The sequence below is a fragment of the Primulina eburnea genome, chromosome 8 (genome assembly GCF_022965805.1).
Source record: "Primulina eburnea isolate SZY01 chromosome 8, ASM2296580v1, whole genome shotgun sequence".
Classification (NCBI taxonomy): domain Eukaryota; kingdom Viridiplantae; phylum Streptophyta; class Magnoliopsida; order Lamiales; family Gesneriaceae; genus Primulina; species Primulina eburnea.
The window spans coordinates 36,164,352-36,192,003 of NC_133108.1; positions in this window are offsets into that span (position 1 = coordinate 36,164,352).

Genomic DNA, 27,652 nt, shown 5'->3' on the forward strand with positions numbered 1-27,652 from the left:
AACATACCCTTTATTCCAATCCTAGGGAGTACGCACGAGAAAACTATGCATAAAAAAAAAATCAAAAGGGGATGTAAGGTGTGGGGGAGCCAAAGAGGGATGAAATCCTATCCCAAGGCTAAAAAGATGGAGAGGTAAGGCGTTGAGGAATGTCAGATAAAATTTCTGACAAGCGCGTAGTGAAAATGATCTCGTACTCCCTATCTTTCTAAACCACTTGGGCACTTATGGCTATTGTGTAATAGCCAAGCCTGGTGTACGGTACGGTTTAAGTTTTCGTATGTTTATGGATTATTTGGTTTAGAGATTAAGAGTTGTGATTATGGGTTATAGTATGGTTGGTTATAATTATTTTGTGGCATTGTTGATGTTCATTGATGGTAGTTGTATTGTATCAGCGTTGCGGTTCGATTTTAGTTGCTTTAGAGTTTGTTTTTGCCATGGCATTACCGCACCCGCGCTCAGTAAGAGGACCGCACCCGCGGTCTATATTTATGGATTTTGTTGGGTTTGCCGAGAGGACACCGCACCCGCGGTGTAGAAGGTACAGCACCCGCGGTAGAGGCACCGCACCCGCGGTAAATTTTGTACCGCACCCGCGGTAGACAATTCCAGATTTTTGGTTGGTTTGCCGTGAGCTTAGCGCACCCGCGGTGGTGAGGGCAGCGCACCCGCGGTCGTGTACAGTGTAAGCGTGTTTTCGAGATTTAAGTGATTAAATGCATGAGTTGGTTTCATTTCTCTCATTTCTTCTCCTTTATTCTCGATTTCTTCAGCAAGGGGTGAGCTAGGGTTCCATTTTCTTACTTTTGTGCCTTTGATTCAAGCTCCTTCTTGGATTGTTGAAGTTAGATCAAGGTTCTTCTTGGTTCTAGAAAGCTAAGGTAAGCTTTTGGTGTTGTTTATTCTTGGTTTTGGGGTGAGAGATGATATGGGTTTGTTGGTTTTGTTGGTTTTATGGATTAATTGACATGGGTTTTTGGTTATTGAGTTAGATTTGTGATTATTGAGAGGTTGATGGTATCATATATGATTTATTGTTGTAGGGATTCAACCAAGAGATTAATTCAAGGTGTTCTTGTGGTTGTAAGTGGAATTTCATCCTTTGTGCTCACATGATAATATATGTATGGTGTTTCAATGGTTTTAAAGTGCTATTCCCTTCATTTGATTCATGGTTATGTATTGATACACTTGTTATATATATTAAAGGCATTTTATGTCTCAATTTGGGAAAGGGAATACAAGAGATTAATGCCTTCAAAGTGTTTGATTAAATGTCAAAGAGAGAGTTCAAATGTTTTATGGATTGATAGATACATAGTCAGAGATTGCATGCAATTAGTTGATGAACGACCATAGGCTTATATCCCTCAGAGTTATCGATGTATATCGATGGGATATAGGGACAGAGACAGAGATACTATATAGATATCAATCCAGAACAGAGAAAAGAGAAATACCATCTTATTGTTATGCTATGCTTTATTATCCAAATTTTAGAGTTTATGATATTTATGTTTTTAAAGCTATGATTTTCAGAGTATGCTATGTACATTGCTATGTAAGAGTTCCATTTGCTGAGTTTTATACTCATTTCAGTTTATTCATGTGATGCAGATAAGAGCGACTGGCCGGAATGTTGATTGTGGGCCGGAGTCATATGCATGCCAAGATAGAAGGAAGAAGTTATTATTCTAGCATTTTTGGACATGATCATACAAATGATATTTTGTATTTTTGGTTGTATCATTTCATTGATCATGTATATACATTTGTTTGTAAATGTTTTGATGTCAAGAAATTGTATCATTCCTTCCTTCATTAAAAATTTTAAATTCCGCTGTATTTTATTTAAAACGGGTCAGAGGTGTCACATTTAGTGGTATCAGAGCACCGTTCTTCGGACCAATGCATATGACTTCGTCTACTTTCAACAGTCCTGGTATGTCTTCTTCTACATCTATTCATTGTTATCTATTGATTTTCATTTTGTGAGCACATTGTAGAGTATGCCTCCTAAGAGGAAAGCCGCAGAGGGTGAGGATAGTTCTTCCTCTAGAGTTGTCGATGAGTTCGGCAAGTTGTTGAAAGAGCAAGCTAAGGTCCATAGTGAGCAGATCCAGCAGTTGCTCCGTATGCAAGGTACAGGCCAAGGTAGAGGTCAAGTGAGAGGCCAAGTGGCTCAAGCAGTTGGAACTGATGCGATCTTTACTGCTTTCAAGAGGATGGATCCGCCGGAATTTGCAGGAAGCACTGATCCGTTGGTGGCAGTAGAGTGGATCAAGGCTCTTGAGGCTATCTTTGATCATCTTGAGTTTGAAGACAAACACAGAATCAGTTGTGCAGTGTTCATGTTAGTCAAGACTGCACGCATTTGGTGGAATGCTACCAAGGTTAGTGTGAATGTACCGGCATTGAAGTGGCAAGAGTTCACTGAGCTTTTCTACGACAAGTACTTCCCAGATGCACTTCGAGCCCGCAAGGTGACTGAGTTCTTGGAGCTTCGACAGGGAGGTATGAATGTTGATGAGTATATTCTCAAGTTCGAGGAGGGCTGTCTGTTTGCCCCGTATATTGCTTCCAACGACAAAGACAAAGGCGCTCATTTCATCAGAGGTCTTCGAGCGGAGATCAGAAGAGATATCAACATGTCGAAGGCTGTAACTTTCAAGGAAATTGTGTCTAAGGCTTTGTTGGCCGAGCAGGATGAGAAAGACATTGCCAGGGAGAGACAGGCGAGACAGCAGGCCATTGCTCAGAGAGGCCAGGGTTCGAACCAAAGAGGAAAGGATCGTTTCAAGGGGAAAGGCAAGTGAGAGTCGAATCCTAAACCACCAGCAGTTCCATTTGATCCCGAGAAGCCATTGTGTCCCAAGTGCAGCAGCCATCATCGGGGAGAGTGCAGATTCGGCACTCATACTTGTTATCGTTGTGGCACTGCAGGCCATATTGCCAAAGACTGTCCAAGGGGAGCAAGTAAGGAGAAGGTTCAGGGTCGCATCTTTACCATGACAAAGGAACGTATAAACCATGATTCTTCTGTGATCTCTAGCACTATTTTAATTTCAGGCAGAGTAGCTACGACATTGATTGATACAAGTGCTACTCATTCTTTTATGTCCGAATTATTTTTGAGATCTTTGGGCATAGTTCCTTCTGTTCTTCCCCTCCAGTTTAATGTTGTATTACCTTCGAGGGATGTGTTGTGCCCGACATCTATTGTGTATGCGTGCTCTGTTCAAATTGATGAGCGAGTGGTTTATGCCGACTTGATTGTTATTCCAATGGTTGCATTTGATATTATTCTTGGTATGGATTGGCTATCGACCTATCGTGCAGTTATTGATTGCGTTGCTAAGACGGTGACATTTGCAGATGATGGCGATAAGGGAGGTATTGTAATAGCCGAGCCCAGTGTACGGTATGGTTTAAGATTTTGTATGATTATTGGCTATTTGGGTAAGTTTAAGTATAGTTTGGATGTTAAGAGTTTCGAGTTATGATTTATAGTATGGTTGGTTATAGATGATGTGCAGTGTTATTGTAGCGGTGTTACGATTAAATTCATGATAAATGGTATATTGATCCAAATGAGGTGAGGCCAATTGGAGTGGTTAGATAAGACATAAGGCTACAACTTTCTTATTTTGGGTTTTGTTCAAATCATTGTGGAAGGTAAGCCAAAAGTGTCCCGAAGTGTGTTGTGTGTTTCGACGTTCCTCCAGTGACACATGTTGGGCGATTTAGCATAACCTTTTACTCAGACCTCCAAATGATCTGAAATTTTGAGGGAGTCAAGATAAGACATAGAGCTACAACTTTGTAGTTTACCACTTTTTCTAATTCGGACGGGAAAAGGCGTTTCTGAGGCGATCTTTGAAGAAGCTGTGCGCAAAGTAAGATTTGGTCTGAAGGTAGAGCGCACCCGCGGTCATGTAAGGACCGCACCCGCGGTCTCAGTGGTTCAGAAAATGGTTTTTGGTCGTAGGCTTGGCGCACCCGCGGTCCTTGTGTTGGCGCACCCGCGGTCATGCATTATTGAGGTATGGGCGAAGCTTTAAGTTGCTTTTTGGTTGAGTTGACTTCACTTTTCACCTTACCTTTCCTCCATTCTCGTTTTTCCTCTCTAGAAACAAGGGTTTCCTTCATTTCATTTCATTTCCTACCTTTGATTCTTGGATCTAGTTCGATTTTCGACTTGAGATCGTGGTTCTCCTTGGTGCTAGGAAGCTTAGGTAAGTTTTTGGTTGAATTCTATCATGGTTTTGGAAATGGCATGCTATAGGTTGGAGTATTGGTTGGTTCTATGGATTATTTAACTTGTATTTTTGGATATAGAGTTGATGTTGGTGTTATTTATGGATTATTGTTGTAGGTGGTGAACCAAGAGCTTATTTGAGGTGTTCTATTGGGTTGTAAGTGGAATTTCATCCCTTTGCTCACATGATGATATATGTATTGTGTTTTAAAGATTTTAAAGTGATATTCCCTTCAATTGATTCATTTTTATGTATTGATCCCATTGATTATCTATTGGAGGCATTGATGTCTCACTATTGTTAAAAGGGAATACAAGAGAAAATATGAGATTGTTAAACGACGGCTTTAAATGCTATTGAGAATTCAAATGTTTTATTGGATTGATTAATCATAGTCAGAGCATTGCATGCAATTAGTTGATCAACGACCATAGGCTTATATCCCTCACAGTTATCGATTTATATCGATGGGATATTTGCAACCACAGTCATAGATACTATTGATATCAATCCAACCATAGAAAAGAGAAATACCATCGTATTGCTATCTATTGCTATGCTATTGCTACAGTTACTGCTACAGTATTCATGTTTCAGAGTTGATGGTATTTATGATTTCAAAGCCATGTTTTACAGAGTATACTATGTATCATTGCTATGTAAGAGTTCCACTTGCTGAGATTTATTCTCATTTCAGTTATTTCATGTGATGCAGATCAGAGTGGAGGCCCGAGACGTTGACTGTGGACAGGGAGTCATATGCATACACCGTTGGAAGGAAGATTTTGATGGCATGATCATAGGACTGATGTTTTGTATTTTGTTATACCTTTTGAATGATCATGTATTTATTTTGGTTGTTAAATGTTTAAAGAAAATGTATTTTGAAACTCCTTCCATATTTTAAAGAAAATTATTTTTATTCCGCTGCGTATTTTATTTAAAGAGGTCAGGGGTGTCACAGGTATGCTCGCCAGTGCAGGTACTTCGCTAGTCCTTCCTTTTATTTCGTGTCTTGAGGCTGAGAAGTTATTGTTTAGAGGTTGTGATGGGTTTCTGGCTTCGATTGTTGATGTGGATAAAATTGTGAAATTGAATATTGATGATATTGATGTGGTGAGGGAGTTCTCTGACGTATTTGAGGATGATGTGTCGGGTTTACCGCCGGACAGAGATGTGGAGTTTGTGATTGATCTAGTTCCAGGTACGGTTCCTATTTCTAAGGCTCCGTACAGAATGGCCCCTATAGAGATGAAAGAGTTGAAGACGCAGTTGCAGGATCTTCTGGATAAAGGTTTCATTCGGCCGAGTTCTTCGCCTTGGGGAGCTCCGGTTCTTTTCGTTAAGAAGAAAGATGGGTCGTTGCGGCTTTGCATTGATTATAGAGAGATCAACAAGGTGACTATCAAGAATAAGTATCCGTTGCCACGGATATATGACTTGTTTGATCAACTGCAAGGGGCTAGAGTGTTCTCGAAGATTGATTTGCGATCTGGCTATTATCAGTTGAAGGTTAGGGAGTCTGATATCCCTAAGACTGCGTTCCGGACCAGGTACGGTCATTATGAATTTCTTGTGATGTCTTTTGGTCTGACCAATGCTCCTTCAGTCTTCATGGATCTGATGAACCGAGTGTTCAAGCCGTATTTGGATAGCTTTGTAATTGTTTTCATCGATGACATTCTGATTTATTCCAAGACTAAAAAGCTTCATTCAGAGCACCTCAGAGTTGTTCTTCAGTTGTTGAGAGAAAAGAGGTTGTATGCTAAGTTGAAGAAGTGTGAGTTTTTGTTGGAGCAGATTTCTTTCTTAGGCCATGTGGTTTCGAAGGATGGTATAGCTGTTGACCCAGTGAAGATTGAGGCAGTTCAGAGGTGGCCTATTCCTACCACTGTATCAGAGGTACGCAGTTTTCTTGGTTTGGCGGGTTATTATCGTCGTTTCATTTCAGATTTCTCCAAGATTTCCCTGCCGTTAACCAATCTGACGAGGAAGACTGTGAAGTTCGAGTGGTCCAATGAATGCCAGAGTGGATTTCAAGAGTTGAAGGATAAATTGACGTCAGCTCCTGTTCTTGCATTGCCCAGTGGTTCAGAGGATTTTGTTGTTTATACTGATGCGTCGAAGAAGGATCTTGGAGCAGTGTTGATGCAGCGTGGAAAAGTCATAGCCTATGCTTCTCGCCAGTTGAAAGACTATGAGAAGAATTATCCGACGCATGATCTGGAGCTAGCAGCTGTGGTTTTTGCCTTGAAGATCTGGAGACACTATTTGTATGGCGAAAAGTGTGAAATTTTCACGGACCACAAGAGTTTGAAGTATTTGTTCTCTCAGAAAGAACTCAATATGCGACAGAGACGGTGGTTAGAGCTTGTCAAAGATTATGATGTGACGATTAGTTACCAACCAGGGAAAGCGAATGTTGTAGCGGATGCTTTGAGCCATAAGTCGAGTTCTTCCTTGAGTTCGATGATTCAACAGCCGTTGTTGTTAGACTTGCAGCGAGAGGAGAGAGCTTTGGTGGTTCCGGGGACTATTGCTCGCTTTTCAGCGTTGGTCATTCGGGCTACTTTGACGGACAGGATCCGTAGAGAGCAGGCTGTTGATGTTCAGTTGACAGAGTTGAGAGCCAGAGCAGAGGAGAGAGGTAATTCAGAGTTTGGGCTGAATGGAGAGGGTTTGACGACATTCATAGGCCGTATTTGTGTTCCTACTGGAGATGATATTCGGCGAGACGTCTTGACAGAAGCTCATACCGTGCCATATTCGATACACCCAGGTAGTACCAAGATGTATCAGGATCTTCGTAGACTCTAATGGCCAGGTATGAAGAAAGACATTGCCATGTTTATTTCTCAGTGCCTAACTTGTCAGCAGGTGAAGATTGAGCACCAGAGACCTGATGGGACATTGCTATCATTGCCGATTCCTCAGTGGAAATGGGAGCATATTACGATGGATTTCGTGACTGGTCTTCCCAGAACGCAGAAAGGTTTTAACTCTATTTGGGTTATTGTTGATCGATTGACCAAGTCAGCGCATTTTCTCCCAGTCAAGACGACGTATTCCATGAACCAGTATGCCGAAGAGTACGTAACAGAGATTGTTAGACTTCATGGTGTTCCTGTGTCGATCGTGTCTGATCGTGACCCTAGATTTACTTCAGAGTTTTGGAAGAGTTTGCACAGAGCTATGGGTTCTCGGTTAGCATTCAGTACAGCTTATCACCCCCAGAGCGATGGTCAATCAGAGAGAGTTATTCAGATTCTAGAGGATATGCTCAGAGCTTGTACCATTGATTATCCTGGTAGCTGGGACTCTAAGTCGCCTCTTGTTGAGTTCACGTACAACAATAGCTACCAAGCGACGATTGTCATGACACCGTATGAAGCACTTTATGGCAGGAAGTGTAGATCTCCTTTGTTTTGGGATGAGGTTGGTGAGAGGAAGATGTTGGGTCCTGAGTTGGTCCAACAGACAACTGATGTTGTTGCTGTTATTCGAGAGAGGATGAAGACAACACAGTCGAGGCAGAAGAGTTATGCTGATGTGCGTCAGTAGACCGTTGCAGTTTGAGGTTGGCGACCATGTGTTCTTGAAGATAGCACCTCTTAAGGGTGTGATGCGGTTTGGAAAGAAGGGCAAGTTGAGTCCGAGATTTATTGGTCCATTTCAGATTTTAGACAGAGTTGGTGATCGAGCCTACAGGTTAGCCTTACCGCCAGATCTTGACAGAGTTCACAATTTTTTTCATGTCTCCATGCTCAGGAAGTATATTGCGAATCCTTCCCATGTTCTTCGCCACGAGCCATTGGATTTGACGTCGAATTTGACGTATCAAGAGATTCCAGTTCAGATTCTGGACCGGAAAGTTAAAGTGTTGAGGAACAAAGAGATCGACATCGTTAAAGTCCTTTGGAGGAATCATTTGATTGAAGAGGCTACGTGGGAACCAGAGGATGAGATGAAAGAGAAGTATCCTGAGTTGTTTGCGCAGTGACGTCAATTTCGAGGGCGAAATTCATTTAAGGAGGGGAGATTGTAATAGCCAAGCCTGGTGTACGGTACGGTTTAAGTTTTCGTATGTTTATGGATTATTTGGTTTATAGATTAAGAGTTGTGATTATCGGTTATAGTATGGTTGGTTATAATTATTTTGTGGCATTGTTGATGTTCATTGATGGTAGTTGTATTGTATCAGCGTTGCGGTACGATTTTAGTTGCTTTAGAGTTTGTTTTTGCCGTGGCATTACCGCACCCGCGCTCAGTAAGAGGACCGCACCCGCGGTCTGTATTTATGGATTTTGTTGGGTTTGCCGAGAGGACACCGCACCCACGGTGTAGAAGGTACCGCACCCGCGGTGGAGGCACCGCACCCGCGGTTAATTTTTGTACTGCACCCGCGGTCAACAATTCCAGATTTTTGGTTAGTTTGGCGTGAGCTTAGCGCACCCACGGTGGTGAGGGCAGCGCACCCGCGGTCGTGTACAGTGTAAGCGTGTTTTCGAGATTTAAGTGATTAAATGCATTAGTTGGCTTCATTTCTCTCATTTCTTCTCCTCCATTCTCGATTTCTTCAGCAAGGGGTGAGCTAGGGTTCCATTTTCTTACTTTTGTGCCTTTGATTCAAGCTCCTTCTTGGATTGTTGAAGTTAGATCAAGGTTCTTCTTGGTTCTAGAAAGCTAAGGTAAGCTTTTGGTGTTGTTTATTCTTGGTTTTGGGGTGAGAGATGATATGGGTTTGTTGGTTTTGTTGGTTTTATGGATTAATTGACATGGGTTTTTGGTTATTGAGTTGGATTTGTGATTATTGAGAGTTTGATGGTATCATATATGATTTATTGTTGTAGGGATTCAACCAAGAGATTAATTCAAGGTGTTCTTGTGGTTGTAAGTGGAATTTCATACTTTGTGCTCACATGATAATATATGTATGGTGTTTCAATGGTTTTAAAGTGTTATTCCCTTCATTTGATTCATGGTTATGTATTGATACACTTGTTATATATATTGGAGGCATTTTATGTCTCAATTTGTGAAAGGGAATACAAGAGATTAATGCCTTCAAAGTTTTTGATTAAATGTCAAATAGAGAGTTCAAATATTTTATGGATTGATAGATACATAGTCAGAGATTGCATGCAATTAGTTGATGAACGACCATAGGCTTATATCCCTCAGAGTTATCGATGTATATCGATGGGATATAGGGACAGAGACAGAGACAGAGACAGAGATACTATATAGATATCAATCCAGAACAGAGAAAAGAGAAATACCATCTTATTGTTATGCTATGCTTTATTATCCACATTTTAGAGTTGATGGTATTTATGTTTTTAAAGCTATGATTTTCAGAGTATGCTATGTACATTGCTATATAAGAGTTCCACTTGCTGAGTTTTATAATCATTTCAGTTTATTCATGTGATGCAGATAAGAGCGACGGGCCGGAACGTTGATTGTGGGCCGGAATCATATGCATACCAAGATAGAAGGAAGAAGTTATTTTGCTAGCATTTTTGGACATGATCATACAAATGATATTTTGTATTTTTGGTTGTATCATTTCATTGATCATGTATATACATTTGTTTGTAAATGTTTTGATGTCAAGAAATTGTATCATTCCTTCCTTCATTAAAAATTTAAATTCCGCTGTATTTTATTTAAAACGGGTCAGAGGTGTCACATATTGACTCCCTAAATTTTGTTGTTCAACTATGAAACTCTACCGCTTTATGTGTTTACTGGTTGGCCCTAAATAGAAACAGAACTCAGGAGAGAGAAACTTGCGTTGAATTGTTGATTCGGTGACCCACATGATTTGCGAAGAAAACTATCTGAAGCACAAGCTAGAAAAATCCACGACACACACACACGACCACACCTTTTGACAAAATAAAAATATGTTGGGGTGTCTTGAAAGGGGTATTAATAAGTGTTGTGATGGACTAATTGGATGTAGTTCAAAAACCCGCTGAGGCGTAAAATGTCAGTTTGCTATTTTGCCATCAGTTTAATTGTTTTTTATACTTTCACTTTTTGTTTGTTTCGTGTCTTAGATGTGGTCTGTAACCTATTTTTCTTGAGGGCAAGCGAAAGGTTAGTATGAGGGGTTGATAGTTGTGGTTTTTACATGTTTTATTGCATTAGTTTGCATGTGTTTGCATTGTGCATGTGTAAATTTCATTTACATTTTGTTTGTTTTAGAGTAAACATATGCATTTGATCATGTCTCACTTGTGTGTGACAAATTTGCATGAAAATGACCGGAAAACCGAATCTGGAGCAAAGTGCGAAAGCGAAGAAGACAATGGTAGAAAGGCTGGCGTCCGAGCGGTAGAAATTTACCGCCTGGGCGCCGGAGGTAAATAGCTAAGATGATTTCCAGAAAGTATGGCGCTCGGGCGGTAATTTTCTACAGCCCGAGCGCGAGATTTATCTTCCGAAGAGCCAACTTATAGAAGACTCGGCGCTCGGGCGGTAATTTTCTACCGCCCGAGCGCGAATGCCGCATTCCTCAAGAAATATTACAGAAGATATGGCGCTCGAGTGGTAATTTTCTACCGCCCGAGCACCACCTATTTTTGGAAAAATATCTTTGCCGATTCCTTACCTTAGTCTTGGGATGTGGATGATATGGGAAGGATTTTTGGGACGTTTTTGAGGCAATCAGACATATTTTCAGCAGCCGCCACAAGCTTGGAGAGCACCTTTGCGCTTGGAGTTGAAGATTCGAAGATTTCCGGGCGTCGTTCTTCGCATTTTCGTCACACATAGTATTTCTAATCTAGTTTTTATCTTTCAAACATTGTTTTGTTTATTTTAAATATGAATTCGAGTAGCTAACTTCATTATTTGTTGGGATTTAAAGGGATCCTACCCCAAACTTTGATTTAATTAATTTATATTTCGATTGTTGCGTTATTCTTGATTATACTATTGTTTTATCGTGTTGTTAGAGCGTAGATAACTTTAACAAAGTTTTTATACTGCGAGTGAGTTCGAGAGAATAACTTGTGATAGGAACGTGTAGTATAATCCGTGGATCTACAATTTACATAGACATATGAAATTGGATACTGTCAGATAGTCATAGTCCGGTAGGGTGAAGATTAGGGGATTTCATAGATCGACATGCGATTCACTCTTGATAAATAATTTAAGACATTTAATTACTTCACTGAGTAGAATTAGTTTGGCATAGCTCGAGAGAGTGTGTTCAATTGAATAGGAAATACTGTCGGAAGCATACAATCACTATCGAACGAATTAATTAATTAACGAGGGGTAGGTGAACCGATATTCCCAAAAAATTCATTTCTGATTGAATTTTTAATCAACCATTTTAGATATTAGATTTCATTAATCAATTCTTGAATAATTTTAATTGCATATTTATTTGATCATAGTAGTAATAATCAATCAACCAATTTTTGTTGCTAAAGATTTAATAACTGAAAATAATAATTGTCAAATACAGTCTTCAGTGGAACGATACTCGTACTCACGTACATTATACTATTACTTGACATCGTGCACTTGCGATTAATTTTTGAGCATACAAATAATATTTTTATTAAGGATTCCACAGTGCAAGTTTTGCTCGATCATTGCAACTACCAAACACTCAATTGCTCTGTTAGATGTCTTCTTCCACATGTTCTGCAATAGACCCCTGTATAATTCTGGCCAGAATCAGTTTGTCATGAGCCACTGGAGCTAGATGAGATGTTTCCAGATTTCTTAAACTGTTTCCCTCGAGCTTTCAGATTATCCTTCTTCCCACTGCTGCTACTGCCACTATCAAATCTGGGAGGTGGTTGGTGGAATTAGGTTGAAGGTTGTTGCTGTTTCTGTGTTGGAGCAACATACAAAGTTCCTCGATGCCTGATCAAGCCCGCTTCAGCTCCTTTTGCATTGTTCAAAGCATCAGCAAAATTATTTGGTCGTCCCGTATTTACCAGTGTAAAAATATCAGGATTCAGCCCATTGATGAACTGATCAGCCACGGCTTCATCATTATCAGCAACATGAGGAGCAAAACGTAGCAAGGTAGAGAATTTGGTCACGTATTCTTCAATATTTAGTTGACCCTGTTTCAGGTTGGCAAACTGAAGGATCGTGTGTGCTAGTGCCTTCGAAGGCATTTCGCCCACAACAGTCTCCAATGAGCATCAATAGGTTGTGTTCTAAGAATATTAACACCGATGAATTAAATCGAGTTTGGTTTTAAAACCAAGCGGAAGAAACTCGAAGTAATCCTTCGTGAAGAATACTGATATATTTAGAAAACTTTTTAAATTATGTAAACTGACTAACTGAAATAAGACAAATTAGTTTTGAATTCTTCAATTCAGTTACGGTGACAACTAAACTGACGAATACTCCAACTGATCAAAACAGTTTGAAAACAGTAGTTAATCAGTTAAATACACAAAATATGTTTATGGATGTTCGGAGACTTCAACTGCTCCTACGTCACCCCTTCTACCGCCTTGGGTAGGATCCACTAGAAGAATTTGATTTATACAACTCTTTGTACAAACCCACTCAGCTAGGACTTACCCACTACCTAAACTGAACTCCTAGACTTAGACTGAAGGCAACACCTTCCAATCAACACTTCTTTAATGTCAATGTGAGAAAGACTACATACACAAGTTTAACATCTTTGTGCAAGACTGTATGTGAGTGGTTGAGAGTGTTTGTGTGTGTGAGAACTGAACAAGGATGTTCTCACACATTGAGAGAAATATGCTTCTAATCTAAGCTGATATATCTGTGAAGAGTTCCCTCGACTGGGCTGAATGCCTCTCTTAAGCTGATATGACTTTGAAGCGTGCCCTTTTCTTTACGCTCTGTAGTTGTATTGTTGAGTCTTCACTGATCTTCTCTTTATATAGGCGGGAAAGGCTGATCGTACAGTGAGACTCATTAATTGTATCTGTTGCATTTGAATCGGCTTCTTGGACTTTGTGTCTCGTCTTTTTGACTGCCCTTCTGAAGTGTTTTGTCTTCTAATGCTCTGATACAATGGCCATTATTGTCCTTTGACTGGACAAAGGGTTGTACCTTTACGCACAGCAGGAATCCATTTACTGTAAGCTTGTCTTGATCTGCAACTGAAAGGTTTTTAACTGATGCTTCAGTTTGGTCAGCTTGACTTATCTTCAGTTGGGTTTAGTGAAATCAGTTGACTCGTCAGTTGAACTGATTTCACCTTTGTTCCGTTTGAACTGGTCAGTTGAGCTCTTCGTCAGTTTGATACAACATCAGCTGGCCAGGCTTTTGAGATCTTCCAACTAAATTACATATCAACTGGACAATTAACTGAGCTGCTTGATAGAAGAACCAGTTGGACCGATTTGGTCTCGACGATCAGTAGATTCAATCAGTTGATATCTTCGATAGCTTCAGTTATGACTTCTTAAACTGATTAGTTCAGTTTTAGTTGTCTGTGCACTAAGGTAAATTGTTAGAAATAAGATAATAAGTTTTGTTAACATCAAAATTAAGATTGCGAATTGAGAAGTTCCAACAAAAACTCTGCACCCTTGTACTTTCTGCATGATACTGGGAAAAATCATTGATAAAATTCGGCTTTAAAGATCTTCCAAGTAATAACCGTACCTCGATGCTCCAAAGCTCTCTTGGTTGTAAGCCACTAACTTTTTGCAACTTCATGTAACTAGTGCCCAATCAGTCTGACTCTACGCTCATCGTATAGTCAAGTGAATCAAACAACATCTCAATATCTTCAAGCCAGCTCTCGCAGTCAATAGACGTCTCAGTTCCTTTCAAAGTCGACGGTTTGAATGAATGAAATCTCTTTAACAGTGTTTCCATGGGTGTCGCTGTAAAATCCATCGGATTATTTGAAGTACTACCCTATTCTGGGGCTCTTCGAGGAGGCATATCTGATTATCAATATGGTTAGTAATTGAATCTATTAAATCTATCTCAGTCCTCCTTTGATCATCATATTTCTGATCAAGAATTGGTTCTGATTCATTTTCCAATAATACACGTTTCCAATCAAATCAGATAATCAGGTAAACATGTACTTTCTAAAGCAGTAAAACATGCTGTCATACTAGCATATAACATTTGTAAATCAACATTATAATAAATCACATGCTAGTACCACATAAGCAAGAAAGAAAACTCAATGTACCCCGCTCACTCGCTTCTATTTCAGTCTAAGGAACATACAGCTCTGATACCACCTGTTGTGGGGACCCGGACGCTAACTCATTTTCTTAACTCATCGTTGGGATTAAATGGATCAATTAAATAAGTTAGGTCAAATTTTTTTTAAAGTTGAGCACTGTTGGGATCGGGAAAGAGTTTAGAGGGGGGGGTGGGGAGGTGAATGAATTCTTTCAAATTTTCTTATTTAAAATAATTTTTTCAAACTTTTTTAGGCGGTTGAAATATTTTTCTTAAACGGTTGGAAATTTGAACCACCGATGAGTGCGGAAAACGGTTCACAATTTCCAATGACAATTCAAACACTTTTGGCAAACTTAACAAATTACGGTTATAAAGGTAAGAGCTTGCGATAAGTAAATAACACAATATTTTTATGGATGTTCAGAGATTGAATACTCCTACGTCATCCCTTCTTCCTCTTTAGGAAGGATTCCACTAAAAGACTTTGGCTTTACAAACGTCTTGCAACAGCCCACTCCAATCAGGACTTATCACACTGCCTGTTTTGGAACTCTTAGTAATCACTTTACACTTTTGGATATTTAAGAACACTCAGTTCACCAGATAACAAAGCTAAATCAAATAACCGACAGGTTACTGATAAGAGTAAACAGTTTGATGTGAGTAGCACGAAAATAATCCTTGTATAATCAAATGATTTTCTGTTTTGTGCGTGCTGATTGAGAGATGAAGTATATGAACTTTAGGGTGCTCTGAGATCTTTTGAAGTATGCAAGCAAGCTGTAATGTTTTAGCTGATAATGCAGACCACGTTCTTGCTAGCATACTCTTCCGTTAATATACGTGATTTACTTAACGGCCAGAAAGGACAAAACAACATTAACTTGATCCTCAGAACAGTTGAGTCGCTGTCGTCTTTATGAGCATTAAATTTTCTTTAATGAACGCATTTAATCTTCCTTTTGCTCAGCACCGTTCTGAAGTGCTTTTCTTGAGAATTTTTTTTATAGTAACTATCTTTAACATCAGAACATGACGTCTATACTTGGTCTCCTTTGTTTGGGATAGACTCATTAATGCGGATCAATCTTGGAACAGATGTATATACGTTGACTCAAAGATGTTGTAATAATTTGAATGTATAGAGACAGTCAGAAAATGTCTTTGAGCAATAAATATTCTTCTTTAATGATCCGGTTATCTAAAGGTCTGAAGTAAGCGGTTGAGATTTCTTGGAGCTTTATCCGGTCAGAAAGATATACAAGTGGATGAATAGAGCGGTTGAACTGCTGCATATTTCATATACGAACCGTAGTTGGTTTCAAGATGACCTGTCTTTGTCATAAACCAAAATTCTTGGGAATAATATTTTCTTAACAATTTTCCCCTTTTTGGTGATGCCAAAACCCTGTTGTAGGGCTAAGAAACATAGTAATATTGACGAAGATATAGAGAGGCGAAAAAATATTGTATTTCATTAAGATAATGAAATTACAGAGAATAGAGAAAACAGTTGTAATAAGAAAATTTGCAACAAAAGTTTCTTTGGACCTTTTACTTTGTTCCATTGCTTTTCGCCTTATCTTCTTGTTCTCTTAATTCATGCAATTTCTTCATAACAGATATTTTTGCTTCTTGAATTGTCTTTTGATGCTCTCTTTCCCCCTTTTTGACATCATCATGAACAAGAAATTCCATGATCTCGGCAAGCTGAGCACCTTGGGCTTTGAGGCGTTGTTCCAATTTTGTTTGGAGGCATGTCATTTGCTCCGATAAACCAAGGCATAGGTTAAGATGGGCAGAATTATGTTTAGCTTGCGAAAGAGAAAGACTTGTTTTCATGGTGGAAAGATCATTTCGGAAAGCAGTCTTGATTGATCGAAAGTCTTCCTTGATTGATCGAAACTCTTCCTTGAGATCAAATTGTTTTCTATTGAGAGCCAAAATAGATTGATCCATGGTGATCAATCTTGTCAGAATCTGCTGTTGGCAACCTTCCTCTGGATCTTCTTGTTGTTCAGGTTCTCCTTCTTCATATAGTAGCCTGTTTTGGAAAGAAACCAGTTGAGTAGAAGAAATTTTACCAGCAGCTTTTGATGGTTATGGCTCAAGGAGTTCATCTGTAATGTTCTCAATGATCTGATCAATATTCTCAATGGAGACAGAGCTTTTAGTGCCGGTTTCAGTTGGTGCCTCATGCTTTGTTGGCGAAGAACTTGATAGAGGAGAGTTTACATGCATCAAAAGATCATTTATCTGAGTTATATGTGCTTCCTTGGGCGATGACAATAGTTGTTCTGAGGTAGATTTTGGATCATCCTTGGTGGGAGAAACTGGTGAAGAGATCATTGGATCATCCCGAAAGGTGACAACTTTATCAAAGTCGGATAAAAATTTTTCTGCCTCATCAACAGAAACCTTTTGATCAGCTGAAGGATAACGTGGAGGCGGTTGGGTAGGCTTATCCATTGCTGAGATTGATGGAATATCGATGGCAATCTGATGACTCTGTGTTTATGCATCACCCGATTGAGTCATCACAGTAAATACTGGTGAAGTAGGTTTAGTGCTTGTATCGGGAGAGATAGATGAGGAGTCCTTTTTAGTAGGGATGGTGTGGAACTGTTCTGAACTCACATTTTCATTAATATCCATCAAAGAATCGAACTTGCCCTGTTCACTAGCAGCTGAAAGATTGAGATACTGTCGCATTTGAGAGACTGTCATAGCCAGTGACAATGCGTCCATCTCAAGTTGAGAGATGACTGCCGAATCATCCTTGGCAGTAAGACAAAAAAGATCAAAATTATTTATCTTCAACCGTATGATGATTCAGAGAATGCTTTCTTTCATTTGAAGTTCCAGAAAGTCTTGCTATTGAAGAGCGGTTTGAATATCAGCCATTTCTGCCCACTCCAAAATGGACCGTTCAAGCTTAGCGGCTGCTTTAATTTTTCTGATTTCAAGTAGTGAATCAAAAGTTACAGCCGTCCGATACTGAACCCATTTATCAAACATCTTGATCTTTTTCTGAACAGCTTCATTCACACGCTCGCTTGCGAGTACTATGGCCGTATGAACTGCGTTGTTTAGAGGTGGGTTTTCAATCATCTCCTGTTTGCCCTTATCTGTGGATAGAATGATGGGAACTCCAGAATGAGAAGACTCAAACTCTGTCTCTGTAATTTTAATCCCTTTCAACTTAGTGGCAGAGATTGCAGGGATTGGAGCAGGGACGAGAGGGGCAGAAAGATGCTTGACCAGTTTGATCTTTACTAGTTGTGCAGTTCTCTTCTTTTTAAAGACTTGGGCGACTGGAACGTCATCTCTGGACTCATCATCGGAGCTTGTTTTCAGAACCAGCTTCCTCTTTGTTTCCTTGGTGGTTGAAGCAGTTGTGAATAATTTCTTTTGTTTGACAAAATCTTCTCCGGTTTCAGTTTTGATGGAGACTATCTCCTCGGTCGGTCGATTCTTTTGGATAAATTTTTCAACCGATACCCAGGTGAAGAGCTTAGTTTTTCCAACTTCAATCATATCAACCGGTTGAACCCCGACATAAATTATCATATGGCAGATTTGAACCACAAAGCCTTGCGATTGATTCTCTTTATTGATCATGGCCACCAATATTCTGAAGAGAACGTCAGACCAGTTAACTTGCTAGTTGGATGAGATATTGGCCATAAACAGAAATTTCTCCAAAGTGATTTTATCATAAGCACCAGCTTTGGCAAGCAATCCTTTGGCAACAATATCTGCCAGTAGTCTGAATTCAATCTTTAAGTCTCGTTTTTGACAAGTTGGATGGGATATTGGAGAGTCGGCGTCTGAGAAGGCATTACGCCAGATACCAATATTACCATTAGTCAGTGTAGAGAAATCAGTCACTCCTTCCGTTGGTAGGCTGAACAATTCAGCAAACATCTTCTGTGTAAACAGAAGTTTTTTGTTTTGGACGACACAAATAATTTCCCCATTCTTCATGTGCGCAGATTCGAAGAATTCCTTCAGTAATGTGTCTGAGTAGTTGAAGCGGCAGCCCAGAAAAGAGCGAAGCCCAGATTGTTCAATTGTGCGAAACATGGTTTTCATTGATTTGTTGGGCATGGCAAATATGGACGCGAAGTTAACAGCGACTGTATACTGAGCAATTGAGGCAGCCATTTTCTTGATTTATCGCGAGTGTTCGAACTTAGTACCTGCAGTTTAAAAGAATATGCGATAGAGTTTGCAATAGCAAGGTAAGCTCAGCAAGTTTGCAAATGAAGAGTATGTATATGCGGTTTAGATTATCACTAGTCAGTCCACGTGGAGGACTGTTAGTGGAGAGTGTTTTCTAAATTTTGAACAACTTGGGCGGCGGTAAAAGAATTTATTTGAATTTTCAAAAGTGAAAGCTTTCACGTCAATCAGAGGCTGTAGAAAAGTTTTGCGTAATTTTTACGAGATAAAGTGGAAGTCTCGTGCCCAAGTAAGATGAACTGCATGAATAGTGTAGTTAGAAGGAAACGGTTGAGAAGTCTATTTAATTAACGACTTAACCATTTTTCCCCCTAGGCATGTGGATTAAAGACTAATCCAGGATAATAAACTGTTGAAGGCTTAGACAGAAAGCCTCAACTCCTAGTGTCTGTCCATATGCGAGAGATCCTTTCATCTATAAATACATGTAGAGGGGTTAATATTACAAACAAAATATATCAAGATGGCGAAGTCAGGCAGTTCAAGTGAGCCAGATCTTATGAAAGAATTCATGGACTCGATGATAGCTTCCCGCAAAGCTGCTTATGAAGATATTGTTTTTTAGAAGACGCTGGCAGTCTGGACAAAATTTGAAGTGCTTTGGTCCTCCATTGATGGAGGATTGGGCATTACTGCTAAGGAGATGTCACTCCTAAAGAAATATCAGTGACTCCTTTATGTCGCTGATGCATCATACGCCTTCTCTGATGATGGCGTTTACCTCCTCATGCTCTTAGAAGAGCAGAGTACTCTGAGGAAGATTGCTTCCTCAGATGACTTTTTACGTACCTCCATCAGCGAGCTGACCTCTGGGTTGCGCAAATGGTCGATGGCGGTAGAAGATGAAATTAGGGATGTAAGATGCAAGTTGTTTTAATGAAATATTTTTATTTTATATTATTGACTGTTTCTTTATATTTTCGTTTATTTTCTGCAATACAAACCAAACAAACACAAGAACTAAAATCCATCAAGACAAATCAATTAATCCAAGCATATTTTGAAAATGAGAAAACTTAGACTCTGGTAATGGTTTTATGAAAATATCAGCCGTTTGTTGATCTGTATGAACATATTCGAGCCGTATTTCTTTCTTCATGACGTGTTCTCAGATGAAGTGATGTCTGATATCAATATGTTTTGTCCGAGAGTGCATAACTGGATTGTATGTGATTGCTATTACGCTGGTGTTATCGCAAAAAATAGGTGATTCAGTAGCTTGGATGCCATAATCTTTTAATTGTTTTTGTATCCAAAGCATCTGAGCACAACAACTTCCAGCCGCAAGGTATTCCGCTTCAGCGGTTGAAGTAGCGATTGATGTTTGTTTCTTACTGAGCCATGTAATCAACCGTTCACCTAAAAACTGACATGAACCGCTTGTACTTTTTCTGTCGACTTTGCACCCCGCATAATCTGCATCTGAGTACCCTACAATATTAAGACTTGAATATTTGGGATACCAAAGACCCACATTAGCAGTTCCTTTAAGATATTTAAGAATACGTTTAGCAGCTATAAAATGAGATTGCATAGGTTTAGCTTGAAATCGTGCACATAAACAAACCGCAAACATAATGTCTGGTCGACTGGCAGTTAGATATAGCAAATAGCCAATCAATCCTCTGTACATTTTTGTGTCAGCAGAGATTCCCCCTTCGTCTTTATCCAGCTTAATTGATGAACTCATTGGGGTGGAAGCTAGAGAGAAATTTTCCATGCCGAATTTCTTTAGCATGTCTCGAGTATATTTCGCTTGATTAATAAATATACCATCTTCGGACTGGTTGACTTGCAGTCCTAAAAAGTAACTTAATTCGCCCATCATGCTCATCTCAAATTGCTCCTGCATCATCTTGGAGAATCTTTCACACAGCTTAGGGTTAGTTGATCCAAAAATAATATCGTCCACATATATTTGTACAAACAATGAATGATCATTTTTTGAGAATTTAAACAACGTTTTATCAACCGTTCCGATTGTGAAACCATGCTCAAACAAGAAATTGGTTAGGGTGTCATACCATGCTCTCGAGGCCTGTTTTAGTCCATATAGAGCTTTGTCAAGTTTGTAAACATACTCAGGGAAGGTGTGATTGACAAAACCGGATTGTTGTTCTACATGAACTTTCTCATTTAACAATCCATTCAAGAAAGCAGATTTAACATCCATTAGATATACTATGAAATCTTTAAATGCTGCAAATGCTAAAAATATTCTAATGGCTTCTAACCTTGCTATAGGAGCAAAGGATTCATCAAAGTCTACACCTTCTTCTTGTTTATAGCCCTGAGCTACTAGTCTAGCCTTGTTTCTTATAATCAAACCATTTTCATCCATCTTGTTTCTGAATACCCATCTAGTTCCAATTACATGAGTGTTATTAGGCCGAGGAACTAGATGCCAAACATTACTTCTTTCAAACTGATTAAGTTCCTCCTACATGGCCTCTATCCAATTTGTGTCAAGTAGTGCATCATTGATTTTCTTAGGTTCTATCTAAGAGACAAACGCATCATGCATTAATTCATTTATCATTTGATTTCTAGTTCTAAGAGGAGCAGTAGGGTTATCGATGACCAGATCAAGTGGATGATCCTTTTTCCACTGGATACATGGTCCATATGGATTTAGCTCGGTTGGTTGAATGATTTCTTCTTCTTGTTCCGAAGCTCCTTCTTCATTTTGTACATTTTTCAGTTGCTGGTTGTCTTCCGGTTCGTTCACTTGTTGAGTTTGTTCTTGAGCGGTTGGATTTTCTTTTGATATTCTTCCACCTGTTTTTCTCATATCTACTTCATCCTCACTGCTAGCTTCAAGGTTAGTAGCATCAAAATTATTTGTTAAATCATGTATGCTGCTATTGCTATTGTCATGATATATAGATGACTCATCAAAGACAATATGTATGGATTCTTCAACAGTGAGAGTTCTTTGGTTGTAAGCTCTATATGCTTTGCTCACTGATGAATATCCTAGAAATATACCATTACCAGCTTTTACATCAAAGGCAGTGAGATGTGTTTTGCCAGTAATATGAATAAAAAACTTACAACCAAAGATGCGAAAGTATCGAACTTTTGGCTGCTTGCCGGTCCAAATTTCATGTGGAGTCTTCTCATGATTTTTTTGATCATAGACCAGTTTTAAGTGTAACAAGCTGTGTTAATAGCTTCAGCCCAGAACCTTTGTGAAATACCAGATTCGGCTAGCATAGTTCTAGCTGCTTCCTTCGAAGTGCGGTTTCTCCTTTCAGCTACTCCGTTCTATTGTGGAGATCTTGCTGCTGACAGTTCATGTCTTATGCCATGATCTTCAATATAGGATGATAGGTGTTGGTTTAGAAATTCAGTTCCTCTGTCACTCCTGATTCTGTCAATTGCTTCGCTTTTCTCATTCTGAAGTCTTTTGAGCAGCTTGATTAGTTGATCAGCGGTTTGGTCTTTGGAGTTTAGAAATATTACCCATGTAAATCTGGACAAATCATCAATTACAACGAGAGTGTATTTCTTTCCCCCAAAGCTTGTGACGGGTACTGGTCCAAACAAGTCCATATGAAGAAGTTCCAGACATCTAGCTGATGAGTTTTTTCCTCTGCTTTTGAATGTTGAACGGACCTGTTTTCCTAATTTACATGCATTGCAGACTCTATCTTTGGCAAAATCAATGTTAGGTAAGCCAGATACAAGATTAAGTCTACTGATAATAGCAATAGATTTAAAATTGAGATGATTAAGGCGCTTATGCCAAAACCAATTTTTATTACCATTTAAGGCAATGAAGCTGGTAGGTGCATTAAGATAATCATCATTCCACTTGACTTTATATGTATTCAGCTATCTATGACCAGTCAACATGATATTACCAGCTGTGGTTTTCACAGTGCATAAGAGTTTGCGAAATTCAACGATGTAACCATTGTCACATAGTTGGATTATGCTAATCAAGTTATAACATAGGTTTTCTACCAGGAGCACGTCTTTGATGATAACTTTGCCATGAATAATCTTACCTTTACCCACAGCTTTACCTTTTGAGTTATCACCGAAGGTGATTGTTGGACCTTTGCAGTTAACTACTTCTGATAAGAGATCTTTGTTTCCAGTCATGTGTCTAGAGCAGCCACTATCCAAGAACCAGATAGATTCTTCCAGCCTCTTTTTCTTTTTTGCCTGTCATTATTGAAATAAGGAATTGGTACCCATTTTTATTGGGGTCCTGAGTTTATCAGCCCTTTAGGGATCGACACTTAAATTATCCTAAAAGATTTTTCATGATGTGTCCTAAATTAGTTGATGTTGTGTGTATAATCAAGTGATGTATGCAGTGCTTTTCTAGTATGTTGTTTCGACTATCTGTCATTGTCACTCAATCGATACCTCTTTTGAACAGGTCGGCTGTTGTGGTAATGGTTAGGTCTAGGTTTTGAATAATTTAGGTCATAACCCTAGCTTTCTGCTGGCCCAATTTGAACCGTTGTGGGCGGTTGTATTTGGCCTGCGTCTGAGCCATGATCGGTTGGTTTTAGCATTCTCAATTTCGACATATCCTAAAGCACATTGCCTTATGTTATTTTCAAGATTTACATTTTGAGTGCCTTGATCTTCAGTCTTATCGTGTTCATATACCGTACTAGATCTGACAAATTTAATTGGTTTTAAACTGTCTTTCTCTAGTAGCAGTTGAGTTGATGCTCCAGAAGTACTGCATTCATTAATGCTATAACCTATTCCGGTTCAGTCTCCGGCTGGTTTCTGCATTCCATGCATCCTATTAAGTGAAATAGAGGACTTGTTCCAAGAGTTGACTGTATCTATCAACCGTTTATTTTCTTTCAAAGTATCATGGAACAATCTCGCAGATCATCGTTCTCAGCCGTTAGCAGATTTAACTTTGCTCTCAAACCGTTAACCTCATTTTGCTTCGAACAGCTAGAGAGAGTTAACTTGTTTTTCAAGTTTTGTTTTTCTGTTTTGGCTTCATTGAACTGCTGTGATAGCCTCTTAAACTCATCTACCATGTCTTGAAGTACGGTGACAAGATCTTCTCGTGTGAATTCATTAGAGTTAAAGTCAAATACCATTTCATCAGTAGATTCTTGATCTTCCTTGGCCATGAGATACTCTGATGCGAACGTGGACGTCCCAAGGAAAGCATGGGATCCTTTGCAGTTGCCGGAGGGACCAATCACGAGGGGTCGACTAAAGAGATTCAAGGAGGCGCTACAAGGAGTCATGAGCAAGCCGGAAGAGGTCGTGATGCATGGGAGTACGTTTGGAGGCCAACGGAAAGTCATTCAAGCATTGATGTTGCTGACCGAGTCTGGACGGACCTGCACACGGACCTGCACACGGGGTCCGTGTCCTTTACAAGCTGGGATGAGTTTTTACAGTGGCTCCACGGACCAGGAGACGGACCCAGGCACGGGGTCCGTGCCCTTTGTTATTGGCAAATACAGTGCCTACACGGACCCGTACACGGAGGTGAGCACGGGGTCCGTGTCCCTTGATCCCGATTGAAGAGTTTTACATTATGTACACGGACCCAGACACGGAGATCTGCACGGGGTCCGTGCCTAGTGTTTTCTGCGTGGATTTGTTTCCTTTTCTAGAGTTTTATTATTTTGGGAGACTAGATTTTTGATATCTTTTCTTTATTATAATGTATTTGGACGAAATTCAACACACAATACACATATTTTTTTTGAGTTTATCAAACTTGTGAGAATTTTCTCTCAACTTTTCAAAGCTTTTAGCTTTGAAAGTTTTTAACTTTGTGGCGTTTGTCGATCGTTGCTTGTGCGGATTGTCGTAGGCAAAGTTCTTCGAAGGTTCGTATAGTTTTCGATTGTTTATCCTCGTGTTTATTTGTTGCTAAACTCTTGCTAGTTTAGAGGTGAATATCACACAATACTTGAATCAAAAGATCGGGAAAACACACGGATCTTAATATCGTAATTGAATAGAGGGTGCGATTTATTTTTAATCGTGTTTGCTATTTATTCGTATCAAGATTCATATCATTTGGTATCAGACCTCAGGGTTTATTGAATTCAAGTAAGTATCTTGTTATTAAATTTCAGATCTGTGATATTTCTTCGTTCCTTGTCAGATCTGTGTCAATCTATCGTTCTTCGTTTATTTTTTTTTTCGTGAATCTGTGATTCTCGAAAATTGTTTTTGTTCAGAGTTTTTTTTTAAGGGATTTTCGAGTAGTACTCAAGAGGAAAAAAAAAAGAGTACAAAAATTCCGAAAATTCACCATTATTTCTTTTTGATATCTTGTTCTATTCTCTTTAGAGAGTCATATTCAATTGCCTCTCACAGTCAAAAAAAAAAAATTCCCTATATTCGAATTTCTTGTCTACACAGTCCAAGTGAGTCGGTTGCAATTGTTCACAAGTTGAAACTTGATTGTTTGATTTACTCAAAACACAAAGCTTGAAGCTCTTGAAAGAACTCTCAAATTTGAGTGACATTACTTGAGTGTGAGTGTTATTTCTTTGGAGTGACTAGTGAGTATTTGTTGTGAGCAAAAAATAAGAGAGGAGAGACGAGTGAATTTCTTTGGAGTGACTAGTGAGTATTTTTGTGAGCCAACAAAATTGTGAGAAATGACGAGTGAATTTCTTTGGAGTGACCGTGAGCATTTGGGTGAGGATTATTTTTTTCTACTAACCTTTCCTTGCAGGTACAAATTTGAAATCAAATGGAGAGGGAGGTAGGAGATAGTTCGAATTCGGGGGTGTCTAAGGCCCAACTAGATGCGTTTTTTGGGGATTTTTGTAGGATGATGACGACCCAAATGGAGTCGTTGCATGAGAGGTTGGGTAAACTTGAGGTTAGTGTTAGTGGGGGTAAACCTAAGCCTAGGGATTTGGGTAGAAATGACGAGGAGTATGATCTAGGAGGAGGCGATGAGAGTCAAAATGAGAATTGGGGTAGGAATGGAAGAGATAGAGGATTTGGGAGAGGAAGAAGAGAAGCTATGAGGGGTAGATATGAGGAGACTAGGGAAGATGATCACATGGATAGCATTAAGATGAAAATCCCTTCATTCCATGGGAAATCTGATCCGGAGGCGTACCTAGAATGGGAAAAGAGGGTATAATTCGTGTTTGAGTGTCACCACTACTCCGAACAAAAGAAGGTGAGGTTGGCGGTGGTTGAATTCTTAGACTATGCTCTCATTTGGTGGGATCAATTAGTGACCACTAGAAGGAGGTATAATGAGAGACCCATTGAGTCTTGGGATGAGATGAAGAGTGTAATGAGGAAGAGGTTTGTGCCTAACCACTATTATAGAGAGATGTTTAAGAGGTTACAAACTTTGAGGCAAGGGTTGAAGAGTGTTGAGGACTACTATAAGGAGATGGAAGTACTTATGATTAGGGCAAATACTGAGGAGGATAATGAAGCAACTATGGCTCGTTTTCTTTGTGGTTTGAACAGGGAGATCCAAGATCAAGTGGAGCTTCGGCACTACTTAGATCTAGACGAGATGGTGCAAATGGCCATAAAGGTGGAGCAACAACTCAAGAGGCGAGGAGTTGGCCGCACCAATCAAACCGGAGGTGCATCATCTTCTTGGAAGTCAAATGTGGGGAAGCGTGAAGAGAACAAAGTGGTGGCCAAGCCCAAATTTGAGACCAAACAAGAGGCGCCTAAGCAAGGAGTCCAAGGTAAATCTGAAACTCTTTCTAATCGCTCTAGAGATGTTAGATGTTTTAGGTGTCAAGGGATGGGTCATATTTCTAGTGATTGTCCTAATAAGAGGGTGATGATATTGAATGATTATGGTGAGTATGAATCTCAAAGTGAGGGAGATGGCGAGGGTAGTGATGATGATATGCCTGCGTTGGAGGATCCCGATGAGGGATATGGGGCGGTTGTAGGAGAAGCGCTAGTGACTAGGCGAATCATGAGTGCCCAAGTCAAGAATGAGGAGGCTAGCCAAAGGGAGAATTTGTTCCACACTAGATGTTTTGTGAATGGTAGGGTTTGCAATGTCATCATAGATGGAGGGAGTTGCACTAATGTGGCTAGTGTTGAGTTGGTGGAAAAATTGAGATTGCCTACAATAAAACATCCTCAACCATATAGGCTTCAATGGTTGAATGAGGTGAGAGTGAATAGGCAAGTTCTAGTGTCCTTTTCAATTGGGAAGTATGTGGATGAGGTTTTGTGTGACATGGTACCTATGCATGCTTGTCATATATTGTTGGGTAGGCCATGGCAATTTGATAGGCGAATGACTCACGATGGGTTCAAAAATAAGTACTCGTTTGTCTTGAAAAAAGAAACTGTTGTCTTACTTCCATTGTCCCCAAAGCAAGTATTGGAGGACCACTTGAAACAAAAGAAGAGATATGAGGCCGAAAAAAAGAGTGAATTAAAAAGTGAGATGACCTCTGAAAATAAAATTGAAGTGGCTGAAAAAAAGAGAGTTGAAAAGAGTGAGATAGCCACACAAACAAAAAAAGAGAGGAAAGAAATTGAGGGGAAAGAAAAAGAGAGAAAAGAGGCCAAAAAGAATTCTTATATGGCCCAAAAATGTGAGATAAAACACTTGTTGCACACACATGAGCCACTTGTGTTAATTCTTTACAAGGAGATCCTCCTTAACACAAGTGATATAGCCGGATCCCTTCCGAGCATTGTTGTTTCACTATTGCAGGAATTTGACGATGTATTTCCGGAGGAGCTACCTCAAGGCTTACCACCATTGAGGGGAATTCAGCACCAAATTGATTTGGTGCCCGGGAGTGCCTTGCCGAACCGTCCAGCTTATAGGAGCAATCCGGAGGAGACTAAGGAGCTACAAAGGCAGGTAAGTGAGTTATTAGATAAAGGTTATGTGTGTGAGTCCATGTCACCTTGTGCGGTGCCTGTTTTGCTAGTCCCTAAGAAAGATGGCTCCTGGCGTATGTGTGTCGACTGTAGGGCAATCAATAACATAACCATTA